Source organism: Canis lupus, chromosome 28 (genome assembly GCF_048164855.1).
Source record: "Canis lupus baileyi chromosome 28, mCanLup2.hap1, whole genome shotgun sequence".
NCBI classification, from domain to species: domain Eukaryota; kingdom Metazoa; phylum Chordata; class Mammalia; order Carnivora; family Canidae; genus Canis; species Canis lupus.
In genome coordinates, this window is record NC_132865.1 from 24884190 (window position 1) to 24898160 (window position 13971).

Genomic DNA, 13971 nt, shown 5'->3' on the forward strand with positions numbered 1-13971 from the left:
AAAGTCAGGGATTTCTTGTCTCTTGCTGCTTTAAGGATCTTCTCTTTATCTTTGGAATTTGCAAGCTTCACTATTAAATGTCGAGGTGTTGAACGGTTTTTATTGATTTTAGGGGGGGATCTCTCTATTTCCTGGATCTGAATGCCTGTTTCCCTTCCCAGATTAGGAAAGTTTTCAGCTAGAATTTGTTCAAATACATATTCTGGCCCTCTGTCCCTTTCGGCGCCCTCGGGAACCCAATTAAACGTAGGTTTTTCTTCCTCAGGCTGTCGTTTATTTCCCTTAATCTATCCTCATGGTCTTTTAATTTTTTGTCTCTTTTTTCCTCAGTTTCCCTCTTTGCAATCAACTTGTCTTCTATGTCACTCACTCGTTCTTCCACCTCGTTAACCCTCGTCGTTAGGACTTCTAGTTTGGATTGCATCTCATTCAATTGATTTTTAATTTCTGCCTGATTAGCTCTAAATTCTGCAGTCATGAAGTCTCTTGAGTCCTTTATACTTTTTTCTAGAGCCACCAGTAGCTGTATAATAGTGCTTCTGAATTGGCTTTCTGACATTGAATTGTAATCCAGATTTTGTAACTCTGTGGGAGAGAGGACTGTTTCTGATTCTTTCTTTTGAGGTGAGGTTTTCCTTCTAGTCATTTTGCTCAGTGCAGAGTGGCCAAAAGCAAGTTGTATTGGGAAAAGGAGAAAAAGAGAGGAGAGAAAGAAGGAAAGAAAAGAGAAAGAGAAAAAAAAGGGAAGAAAAAAAACGAAAAAAAAAAAAAGAAGAAAAAGAAAGGAGAAAAAAAAAGGGGGTGGGGGAAGGAAACACATCAAAAAGCAAAACAAAACAAAACAAAACAAAACAAAACAAAAAAAAAGAACCACCGGGGAGTATCTTCTGATTCTGTGTACTTTAAGTCCCTTGGCTTCTCCTGGAAGTTGTCAGTCTAGCTGGTGTTCTGGGGGAGGGGCCTGTTGTGCTGGTTTTCAGGTGTTAGCAGTTGGGGGGGCTGCTGTGCCCCTGCCTGGTGCAGGGCTCAGTGGGGGTTGTTTACCCCGTGAGGCCGCAGACCTCCAGGCTTATTTGTCCTCTCCACACAAATTTCCCTCTCCTGTGTCTGTCTTCTTTTCTATTTCAAGTACATTTCGTTACTTTAGTTTTAAGAGATTAGATTTTCTGGAATATGAAAAATGGAACCCAAATAATAATGCAGAGGCATTTGAACAGTTCTTTTCATGAGGTTACTGGAAGGCAGTGGCAACCAAAGTGTCAGAATTTTCTCTATTCTCACCTAGATGACAGTGCTTTGTTAGGACTTGACTTCTGGTTCCGAATGCCGCAGAAATAGGGTTTCTTTGATTTTTGTTTTTGTTTTTCAGAAATATTGTTTGTGAGGAAACGTTATAGTCTAAAACGTAACTATGATCAAATATATTACCTACGTTGCATATTAAAACGTATATGCAAATACTATATGTTTGTAATGATATGATGACTGGAAAGGCATATTACAACTTTAAATTTAAACTGGGAGGTGGGGGGTTGAGATGCTTCCCAGAGACAGACTTAGCTGAAATACTTAGAACCATCTGTCAAGGCAAGAAGAGGCAAAATACACAGAAGATGGGTGAACAGAAGTACAGGAAGCAGCTTGCAGAGCACTTCCTCCTAAGAACTATGAGAAGCACCCCCTCAGCTCCGTGGCTGCCAAGGAGCTCCAGAGGGATGCTCAGACTTGGATCCCTTCTATGCTGTGGGCAGGGAGGGGGATGTATGGGACAGGGGGCACATTTCTGTCCTTACACCAAAAAATATATTCTGCTCATCCCCTTCCCTTCTTTCCTACCTTCAGTTTTACTGTTTGCTGTTCTCTGGGTTAATGGAGGAGGGAGGATGATAAACCACTTTTTTTTTAAAGAAGCTCTTCATTATAAGAGCTTTTAAAATCAGATCTTTGCCCTTAGTCCCCAAATAACCTTAAGGCAAAATATTCTGCTACAGTGATCTTTTATTTGGGTTTTTGAAATTCAAGCACAGCTTGACTTGTATCTTCTTAAAAAAAAAAAACTAGAAGAGGGTCAGGGATGGGGATGTCAGCAAACTGTCTGCAAAGGCCAGAGAGTAAATATTTTAGATTTGAGGGCCACAGGGTCTCTGTCTTAAGCACTTACCCTGACACCTAACCTGAAAGCGGCTATAGACAAGAAACAAATGAAGGTAGCAGTGTTCTTATAAAACTTTATGGATGCTGAAATATTCTGCTTGTCTGTTTTCTTCTTCCAACCATTTAAAAATGTAAGACCCATTCTTAGCTTGAGGGTGTACCAAAGCAGACAAGATCTGGCACTAGGCTGTATGGAGTTTGCTGACCCTTGACTTAAACAGTAAGGTATTTTACCCCAGGAAGCTTTAAAGTTAAGGATTAATGAAGGTAATTAGATCTGTACTACCTGTACTTTGGGGATTAAATTTAGGCATAGGTTTTATAATCATTGGGACAATCTGTATGTATTTGACACTTATCAGGCTTGTAATGTTTAAGAGAATCTGACATGATAGAATTTGACTCCAATTAAAATGTAAAATTGATTATAGATGTGATTTTAAGTTGGAAGGAAATTTACCCTTATAAACAATAATGGGATGTTTAGAAGAACTTGAGAGTGTCTATAATAAGTTTAATGACTTATAAGTTTATGTTGTTCAGGTATGTAGAAAGAGTTTACTTGCTTACATAGTAAATTTGCCTGGTCAGGCATTTGAAGCAAAACTCATTGCATGAATTTATAAATAGAATGTAAAGTGCTTAAACAAATTTGATAAACTGGTTATTTGAGGATATTTATCCTGTTCAATTTATTTTTTAAAAGGTTTTATTTGTTTATTCATGAGAAACACACAGAGGCAGAGACATAGGCAGAAGGAGAAGCAGGCTCCCTACGGGGAGACTGATGTGGAACTTGGTCCCAGGACCCCGAGATCACAACCTGAGCCAAAGGCAGATGCTCAACCACTGAGCCACCCGGGTGCCCCTATGCTGTTCAATTTAAATTAAACATTAATCAAGGATGGGAAGGTAACATTCTTGCTTTAGATACAGGTTTATAAATAGAATAAGATTTGTATGTTACACTTTTTTTTTAAGTTAACAAAAAGGATGTTTTAAATTATGTACCACTGCCAAATCGATGTTTCTTAAAAATACAAGTAGCTGGGACTAAGCTTTTCTATACACAAGTCTTTTGGACTTCAACATTCATGTTAATAAGAGGAATCCATATGGAGCAAAATGATAAGAAAAAGACAGTAGGTACAGATAGCCAGAGTGGCCAATCCATCTTGACAATCAAGGCACTGTTTGGCTGCCAATGATGTTGTACCAAATTCTGTGTGGCCATGATGCTGCATTGGTACTACGTCTTTATAATATATGCTCTTGGGATGCCTGGGTGGCTCAGTGGTTAAGCGTCTGCTTTTGGCTCAGGTCATGATCCTGTGATCCTGGGATTGAGTCCCACATCAGGCTCCCCACAGTGAGCCTGCCTCTCCCTCTGCCTATGTCTCTGCCTCTCTCTCTGCCTCTCATGAATAAATAAATAAAATCTTTAAAAAATAAATATACACTCTTGATTAAAAAATATATATATACACCCTTGACCCAAAGCTATATCCAAGCCAATCCAAACAACTAATAGCCAAAAAGTCATGGGTAGGGAAGTAGGGAGGGTCATAATGTTGCTTTTGAGTGCTTTGAAGAAGGAAATCCACAAATGTGTTTTAGATCTTCAGCATGATACCTACCAAATTGCTGATACACAGTACTACCTATTATCTGAGAAACATCCTTCATGCAGAAATGTTGAACAGAAAAGTAGTATCAATCAAAATCTTTCATCTGCTGATTCCTAAATCTTTTTTGAGCATATTTAGAACCAAGATCAAACTGTAGTCTGCAGAAAAACCTGGCCTGCCACCTGTTTTTGTATAGCCTTCAAGCTGAATGGTTTTCAAATTTTTAATAGTTAAGTCCAAAACAGTATTTTTGATCCATGAAAATTATATACAAATAAAATTTCAGCATCTGTAATAAAGTTTTATGGAATATAGCCATGCCTACTAACTGGCATTTTGTCTACTACTGCTTTCACCAGGGCAGAGTTGAGTAGTTGCAACAGATACTATATAGCCCATGAAACTTAAGCAATTTACTACTTGATCCTTCACACAGAGTTTGCCAACCATGTTCTTGGCAGAACATCATCTCTGGTGAGTTAATGTACTAGATGGACAATTCATGGATGCAACTTTTTTTTTTTTTTTTTAAATCTCAGGAGTCCTGAGATCTCTTAGTGGCCAGAGTTTTAAGATGAGGTAATAGCCCCTTGGGCCCTCCTCTGTATAGAGGAGTTCTGGTGCACAGGTACTCCTTGTCCATATTTTTAAAGCAGGATTGGTTTCTTCTAGGATTGTTACTCTCTTAAGAGAGTTAACAACAGATTACAGCTAATTTCTTGCTTACATTTTGCTCTAAAAAAATTTTATTATTTCATCTGACTCAAAAGACACTTTAATCCTAACTCTTCAGATCTCAAATACCTTTTATGCTCTGTCATTTTCAAAAAGGATAAGGAAGATGAAGGTGCCTGTTCCTTATTTAATATATAGGAGTAACCTATCATCCGTACTAGGAAGCTCCAGATTATATACCAGTCAAACCATAAGAGTCCAGATTGCAAAATGAGTTTACTATAACGCATAAACTTTAGGACCTCTGACCAAAACAGGCCCCTTTATGTGTTCACATGCTTACAGATATTAGAAAACTAAGATTTTTTTTTAACTTTAATCTTTTAAGATTACTGTCTCATTCCACTTACACTTTCTCTCTGCCACTCATTTTCTCTCATCTTTGAAAAGGCCATTTGGGGAATCTAATACCTGAAAGGAAGTGAAATTTTGACTATATTTAGTTTGAGTTGAATAGGATTGCATTCATGTGACTACTAGCTGTCTGCTTCCACCCACTATGCCAACGCAATGACTTTGCAGAAAGGGCAATGTAAAATAATACACTCTTTACCCTATGGCACCCAAGACCAGAACTAGCATTAAGAAACAAGTTTTGAGGGCAGCCCTGGTGGCTCAGCAGTTTAGCGCCACCTTCAGCAGGGCCTGATCCTGGAGACCTGGGATAGAGTCCCATGTCAGGCTCTCTGCATGAAGCCTGCTTCTCCCTCTGCCTGGGTCTCTGCCTCTCTCTCTCTCTCAATCTCTCTCTCTCATGAATAAATAAAATCTTAAACAGTTTTGAAATATATGAAGTCAGAAGCTACTCTATGGAATATTCTTCATATCATCAGATATGTATAATTTTAAGGAAATGATTTTTCATCATAGTCAAAACAGAAATTTGTTGCTGTCAGGAATATGCTTCATAGTGAAGCACATACAATTATATATTATATATATAATTTATGGAAAAATGCAAGGTAAAACTTCTATGTTTTAAAATTTGTTTTTCAAAGCATGAACCTGAGCACTTCTATAAGCAATGAGCATATCTGCATGAGAGGCCATGTGCTTTATGGATCCCAATGTATCATATCAAATCTTAGTGTGTACCTAGTACATTTTGGCCTGATTAGTCTGGTGGTTCCAGACAAGATGCTTTGCAAAACTGCCACTAACTCAGTTAAGCAGCCTGAAGAAACCAATGTTTTGCTGACAAAACTGTATGTATTTATCAATAAGTCAATGACTGCTGTATAAGAGTGACTTGATTACACACTTATGTAGCTCAGTACAAAGCGTCAGCAATTTTTAAGTGCATTTGATTTGCTTTTGTGACTGTTAATTTTGTACTATTTTGAGAGGACACCTCAAAATCATATGAATTTCAGGGCCCGCAAGACCTGGATCTGCCCTGGACAGGCCCACCCTTGATGCCCAGTAAGAGAGAGGAGTTGCCCTGGTTTGTACACTCTCTCTACCCTGTTGTTCAAATAATAAATAATAGCATATGCTTATGAAGAATGAGGTGGGTAGAAGAGGAACTCTGTTAGTATGATTCTTTTGTTGTTGTTGTTACTATGATTCTTATTCTCTACCTGTCTGCTGCTTTTAGTCTCTTCAGATGCCAACTGATAAATTATCACTCATGTTTCAAGTTACCAGTGCAGGAGGTCTTACATTTTCAGGCCAGGCCACCAAATAGGTTATTGAGTAACCTATGGAGTGGCCACCCTTCTACTCAAAACCATAGCCGTTATTATGTATAGTATAACCTTGTGCCTCCCCAGCATTTTTGGATATCACATTTAATATTTCCAGTACATAAATATAAAAGAGACTTGATAGACAGCACTCTATGGAATTTCTCCAGTCAGCACCCAGCTGACTGGGTGTAAGGCTGGAGAAAGTAAATTGAAAAATTGGTTTAGGGTTAGGGTTTGGTGTTGAGGGTGCAACAGCATGAGATGACTGTACATGCTAACAACCACAATGTCTAGTTTGGGTAAAGAAAGGAGAGCTGAGAGGGAGCTGAAAGTCTAGAAAAAATAGAGGAATGTAGGAACTAGACATCTAAATGAGATTAAAGCTCAGACCGGTGAGAATATGGCTAGGAATCTGTGGTCCAAGAGTGGATTCCAGGCAGCGGATGCTGGGCCACCTGTCTAGGGCTCACGGTCCAGCGAGAGACAGGGCAATGTGGAAGGGCCCGTTGTCATCTTTCCGTCCTGGGGGCAGTCAGTGGAAGGATCCCCACTGACCCCTACGGGATGGATTTGAGGCCACTGCCCGCTGTCCTGTACACTCTCATAGCAGCCCCACTTCTGACCTCTGTCCCACACCCAAGACCGGGCTGGCCCTCGGCTCTTCTTAAGCTTCCAAACTCTCATGGCAGCCCCCACCCTGGTGCTGGAACCCAGCTTCCTTATCTCTCAGGTGGAGGGAGCCCCATCATGCCTCCGGGGACTCAGGGACATCTCCTGAGTAGATGGAGCTGGGAAGGCTGGGACTTCGGGCCAGGGCAGGACCTCAGGGGCCGGTGGCCACCCTCTCTGAAATTGAACTTTAAGATTTTGGAGGTGTTAGGAGGTGTGATCCTTGAAATGGATGTCTGTCATAAGCAGAGATTTAGGTCATCAATGTTGAGAAGTGGGAGACTTTGGGGTCAGATATGGACATTGATAAAGTATTGTCTGCGGGTGGGGTGCTGACTGCAGCCTATGAAGAGGTGCCCCATTTCAGTGCGTGATGGAAAGTGACTGCAAGATTAGTACAAGGCAGCAGTGAGTCAGGGCAGATGGTGATATATCTAAATAGCATTATCTTTGGAGGAAGATGCTCTCCTTCCACAGGAAAACTAAAGAGTAGTAGTATTGAAGCAATAGTGAGGAGCAGGAAAAATGCCAAGCAGGAGATCTGTGTAAGATCGGCTATTCTCTCCCTTGAGATTTGAGCTATTTATCCAGAGGTGAGAATTTGCTTTTGCCCTGGAAGGCTCCTCAAAAGCCATTTGGGTGTCTGGCAAAGGAATAAAAAAGCATCAATCAATTGTAACCATACATGAGTGGAATTCTCTCTGAAAATTTAATTCTGTCTTGGCAACAGCAAAGGAAAGGTTCACTTGTCATGGTGACCCTTGTTATCCAAGTATTTGCAGGAGGCATTCTCTAAAGTGTTACATGAGGAGCCTGAATTATCTCTGAAAATTCTGTCAAAATGAAAATATTTCAGAGACAGCTCACATTTCCCTGAGAGTACAAGTACCTGAGACAAAGCTGCATTAGAAATCAACCACATTTTTAGAGCAGACTCCCAGGTAATTTGGTCAATACTGACTAATGATTTGGTCCTCTTGTTTTCCCGTGGAAAACACGGACAGCAGTTTGGCAAATCACAACCACTGAATGTGCAGCCCTAAAGGTCTTTTTCAAAGCAGTTCCTCCTTTGAAAGCCAAGGAGAGTGGTGTTTTTGTATGGTTTCTTACCCATTAGCTGCTCTGTTGCTCTGTCTCTAGAATGTCTCATGCTAGCCATGTCCCTCATAGGCAGTGCAAGGTGCTTCCTTTGATCTCTCGTGTCAGCAGTGAGGGAGGCCCTTAGTTTAATAGAGGTCTGACTCAAAGGACAGACTTCAAAGTGAGTGTCATTTTCAGAAGTAAGCACACACTACCAGATCTGTGTGGGGTTTTTTAAATCACATGCTGCAAAACATTCCTCATTATTTTGTTTTTCTGTGTCCCATTCTTCTGGTCTTCCCCCTTTGAAGTGCTTACGCATGATCTCTATATCTGGGTTTTGAGGGGATTTTGCAGTAGTTTACAGCAGCCCTAACAGAGTGAGAGCCTAAAAAAAAAAAAAAAAAAAAAGACAACAACAACCATAACATTGTCCCAGATCTTCTCTCTAATTGTCTCCCACCTGCTCTCCGTTATCTCATATATTTAATATGTTTTGGGGTCATGCTGATTTAGATCTCCATCTCTAGCTTTAATTCATATGCATGACTGATCTGATCAAATGTTACATACTAGATGGTTTAGAAGACCACACTGTGATTCTCAATTCATTTTTCAGTAAATGGTTTTTGACATTGAGTCAGATAATCCTCATGAAATTCTTTTAAAGGACAGCATTACTGTGTTGTTTGCAATGATGGTTTTGATCATTATTTAGTTAGGTTGGACCTATTGCCACATTATGGATCATTTTACATTAAAAGAGGATTGATCATTTTAATTACTAATTAAAATACATTGGCAACATACCTAATTTGTAAAATGAGCTGAATTAAACCTTCTTGTAAAATTCTTTATACAAGAATAGTGGTTGGAAACAGATATGTCTCTTTTAACAGATAATGGGTATAATCATTTTACTGAAATGGTGGCTACAAGAACATTCTGTATATTTGATTCAGCTCTATGCCACTCTTCTTCCAAACTTGAGAACTCATTCATGCAAGAGAAGAATTCAGTTTTATGAAAGGATATATTCTTGAGGCACAAGTAGGAAGCCTCAGTTAAATAAACTAACACCTCAAATGCAGCCCTCTATCTCTAAAGCACACACACACACACACAAAAAAAAAAAAAAAAACCTAGACAAATAGTTTTAATAGTCACTGCCCAGCCTGCATCTCAACAAAAAGCTTTAGGAGAATAATAGCAGAAAATAGAGAAATCTGGGTTTAACCACTATAGATTTCAGCAAGCTTTACTCCTACAGTCAGAGACCAATTGCATGGTTTTTTTCTGTACACACATTTTGTCTTGTCAACAAGATAAACTCTTCTGGGGCAGTCACGTCATCTTTTTCAACATTAAGCACCTAAAATGTGTAGCATGTGCTCTTCTGAGTATTAGTTACAGCTGTGAACAACTTATGAAATGCCCCTTCCCTGGGACCACCTAACTTATATTCAACAGAAGTAATCTGAGCCAGTAAAATACTATAAAATGCTCTTCCATAGTGAGACCACTGGAGAAGTGACTCAGCAATGAGCTCCCCAATCCCCAAAGTATGGGATATCCCTTTGCCCCAGTACAACTGCTTCAGTCCTGGCAGGGGGAAGTATAAATCATTCTAATTGTGCTTCAGAGAATGCAATGGAAATCAGTTAAAGTTAGCACCAGAGGCTGTCCTGAAAGACATGGGCTTTAGAGAGAAGGTGTGGAAACAGAAGCTGGAAATAAGTAGCCTTACTACTACAACTATGGGACAAAAATGAGATTTTAAGGTTGAATCTCAGATCTTTTTGTATGCACTCATTATGAGCTCCACAGCCTGCCTGCATAATGGTAGTCAGGAAAAGGAACTGGATACAAAATGATTTCTTCTCCTTATCTGAAGCCTGAATGGGCTAGTCCAGTAGTTCCCCAGCTGAAGCATTTTAAAGACTAAGAATGACCTCCATGAAAGAATTTTTGGGCTATTCATTCCCATTTGCTATCCAAAAGTCTTAAGAAAAAATAATAGGTAACAAAAAAAAAAAAAAATAAGGTAACCTCCCTTAAGTTGCTCTTATTTGCCGGGCACTCTGTTTTTTGTGGGGTTGTTTTTTTTTTTTTTACATATAAAATTTAATTTAATGCAAAAAATCTTCAGTGTCAAATGCTACTAATAATTCCAGGATTACAAAGGTAGGAGGCAGAGGATCACTGAACCAAATGCAACCCAGACAGCTGGCCCAGGCCTGTGTTTTCAGACAGCAGGGTTAATTTCCATAGGGACAATTACTTACTGCTTTAGCTAACACCAAAGCATATATTTCTACAGTTCCTGTTTTAACTAAGAAAAGCATTATTTCACATCCTGTTTAGAACTGGATTTTTAGGGGATTTTTTGTCATTTAATTTTTTACTTAGTTCAGTTCTACAAACATGTATTGAGCAACTACTTAGTGTTCATCACAGTGATTGTTGCTATGAGAACACAGCATCTGCCCCAGAAGAACTTGCTATCTTTGGGCAAAACACAATGTGTAGAGATGAAACAGCCATACTATTGCAATATACTACATCAGCAAGTACAAGAAGACAAAATACCAGTTACCCGTAGAACTAGAGAACACAGACTAAGGAGCTGCATTGAAAGTGGTATTGATCTAAGGACAATTTATCAGGAAGTCTTTGTACTCTCAGCCATCAGCACTTGCAATGGTACTTGGATCAGACTTTCTCTTAGGGCTGGAAAAAGCACAAATCTTGAACAAGACCTGAACAAAGTATGGAGCTTTGAGTGCTTGAGAGGAATATGTAAGGAGGAAGGGACAGAGACACAGAGAAGAAAGAAGTGCAACAGAAGATGCCAAAAAGGCAAAGTCTATCTACATGTTTCTACTGATGTGCTTAGAAGGGTCTAGGTGGGCAGAAAGGGAACTTGGGACTCTCCTTCGTGGAACCACAGTGACTTTCAGTTACTCTGATCAGTACTGACACTGTTCCCCTGTCTCTGCTAGACACTGCATCTCAGAGCAGTCTTTAACTTCCTAGGGACCATCCTGGGATCATCTAAGTATTTGTTTTAAACCTCTAGCATTCACCCAACAAACTCACTTGCCCACATCCTTCTCAACAGCCTCCACTCTCATCTGGACAATTGGTAATAGCTTCCTAACTGCCCCACCTTTTTTCAGGGTCACTCTGAACCAATCTCTTCTACATAACACAAACCACCTTCTCTAACGTATAGATCACATCATTACTGTTACATCTTCATCATCATTGCAAGCACTGCCATATGGTAGGAACTATGCCAGAGCCCTTTAACTTATATAATTTCATTAATTTTCAAACACACAAACATCAGCTTTCTTATTTTGCAATGAAACTGAGACATCATCAAAAGTCACATAGGTTGTTAAAGACAAAATCAGTATTTGAATCCTGGTATAACTCCAGTGCCCACCTTAGCCCCTTTTCTATTCTACCTCCAACTTCCCTGTTCAGAAACGTAGTTTGTAAGGCAATGGAGAAGCATTAAATGTGTTTGAATACATTGTTTTTTCACATGAAAAATTTTCCTTCTAGATCTCCCTACCTATCTGAATTCTCCCCAAATTCCATCTCCTCCATGAAGACTTTTTTAAGCCTGAAATATACTTAATACCTCTGTGCCCAACCAGATGGTGATAACATCTGCTCCAAGAAGAAAAACAGTACAAGGGAGAGTATGTTTTTCCGATTGCTGCTTTTATTTTGAAACAATCCTAAATTTGCAGAAAACTTGGAAGTATACTACAAAGGGTTTTTTCCCTGAACCCTTTGAAAGTAAGTTGCTCCATTATGCTGAGCTTCAGAGTGTATTTCCTCCAGAGATGGGCATTCTCCTAATAACCACAACGGGACCCTCATAGTCAGAAATTAACACTGATAACCACCATTTAATCTTCAAGCCCCACTCAACTTGTTTTCCCCCAATAACACTCTGCATAGGAAAAGCATCTGGGACAGAATCACATGACTGGATTAAGTTTTCCCTTCTGTTTCATTTCCTTCAGTCTGAAATAAGTCTGTCTTTGATTTTCACGACCTTGGTACTTTTGAAGATTTCAGGCCAGTTATTATGCAGAAGCTTTCTCAGTTTGGGTTTATCTGACATTTCCTCATGACTAGAATCTGCTTGTTCTGCTTTGGCAAGGAGCATCAGAGAAGGCTTCTATGTTCTCAATGTTTCCTATCACCACTGGCACCAGACCTGTGGCTGATGTTCATGGTGATTAGCTGTTCGAGAAGGTATCTGCCAGGCTTCTCCACTGTTTTCTCTTCAAGCGCTTTGTAGGGAGGCACTTTAAAATTTGATTATGCTCCATTCTTCATAAAACTTTTATTTGTATATCTACTTATTTATATTAATATAGACTCATGGTTTCCTATTTTTATTCAATAGAGTGAATCTATTATTAGCATGTTTTATATTGATGCTAAATTTGTCCTATATTAGGCCAGTAGGAACCCCCTTCAGTTGACTTCTGTGCCTTTTGACATGTTCCATTCATTTTTTTTTAACTACTTTCTGGCACAAGAGGAAGTTACCAACTCGTCTTGTATTTCCCTTGTCCCCCTCCTGGAGTTAGCCATTTCTCCAAAAAGTCCTGGTTCCTCTTTAGTGAAAATAGCATTTAGAAGCTGGAGATATGGGTACCAGGTGAGCTCACTAGTACCAGAGCTAGGAAGCCTATTCATGCAGATACATATATGTATACGTTCTTAAATTTACATGACTATTTTTGCATCTACTTTTATATTGAAAACCATAGGTTTCTATTAAGGAGTATTTTAATTTTATTTTTATTTTGTCCTTTTCCTTGTTTATACGTCCCTTCTTTGGCACTGAGAAACCAGTTTCCCATTATTTGAAATACAAAATTTATTTGACCAATCCCTAGTATGTAACCCATGCCCACCACGCCCCTACTTGCACATGCACGCACGTGCACACACACGCCCTTCTCACCTTAAATAGGGCCTCACCCTATTTAGGCCCTAAAACCCTGTACCAAGCCACCCTACCCATGTGGAAACCCTTCTTAATTTGCTCAAGCTCTGACACCCAGACAAGCTCTGAGTACTCATCCATGTGGCACTCTTCTCACTGCACGTAAGTTCTAACACCCATCACCTGACCAAGCCCTCCATATGAACAGCTTCATGACCCTGCCCAGGTTCTATATTTCTACACCCCATGCCCAAGCAAAGACTCCTACCTTGCTCTGCCCAATTTTGTGATTCTAGGACTGAATAGTTCCTAAAGGGAAAGGAAGAAGAGAAAGGGGAAAAGGAAGCAGGTATATACTTTGAAGTAAAATAAATCTGTCAGTCCTTATTGCTGCCTAAGAGCTTCATCAACTCTGACAAGCTACTGACCTTCTCTGAGCTCTTTTTTCCTAAGAAGGCACAGGATATAATCCAAAAAAGGAAGACATTAGAGTTAGACCTCGGTTTGAAACTTGGTTCTGCCATTATCTTAGTCTATTTAGTCTGCTATAACAAAATACCACAGACTAAGTAACTTGTCAACAGAAGACATTTATTTCTCATAGTTCTGGAGACTGGGAGTCCAGGATCAGGGTGCCAGCATGGTCACATTCTGATGAAGGGCCTTTCCCGATTTGCCACGACTACCCACTTCTCACTTCTCCTCACATGGTAGAAAGGGCCTAAGAGCTTTCACAAGCCTCTTTTATAAAGCTATTAATCACATTACTGAGAGTTCTACCGTTGTGGTCTTATCTCTCAGAAGCTAACTATCATCACATTGGGAGTTAGGATTCCAACATGTATATTTGGGACAAGGACATAAACATTTAGACCGTAGCAGCCACTGACTAGTTCTGTGACCTCAGGCAAATCCCTGGCACTCATTTAAAAAATGAGAATTGTTGTGGAGATGAAGTGTGATCATATATATAAAGCACCTGTCAATGGTAGGAATTTGGATGTTGCTATTGCTATCTGTAATGGAGATACCAAGG

General features: G+C 39.6%; 1 protein-coding gene and 1 long non-coding RNA gene across 3 annotated transcripts in view; one reads left to right on the forward strand and one right to left on the reverse strand.

Annotated features, from left to right (window-relative positions):
* The window catches only part of CPA6 (carboxypeptidase A6), a 329838-nt gene that overhangs the window by 173596 nt on the left and 142271 nt on the right, over window positions 1–13971 (forward strand). The window lies entirely within an intron of this gene.
* Window positions 1–13971, reverse strand: part of LOC140619987 (uncharacterized) — a 49791-nt gene that overhangs the window by 16305 nt on the left and 19515 nt on the right. The window contains exon 4 of the long non-coding RNA XR_012019744.1: window positions 4868–4928. This is a non-coding gene — a long non-coding RNA (uncharacterized lncRNA). The remainder of the gene's footprint in view (window positions 1–4867; window positions 4929–13971) is intronic.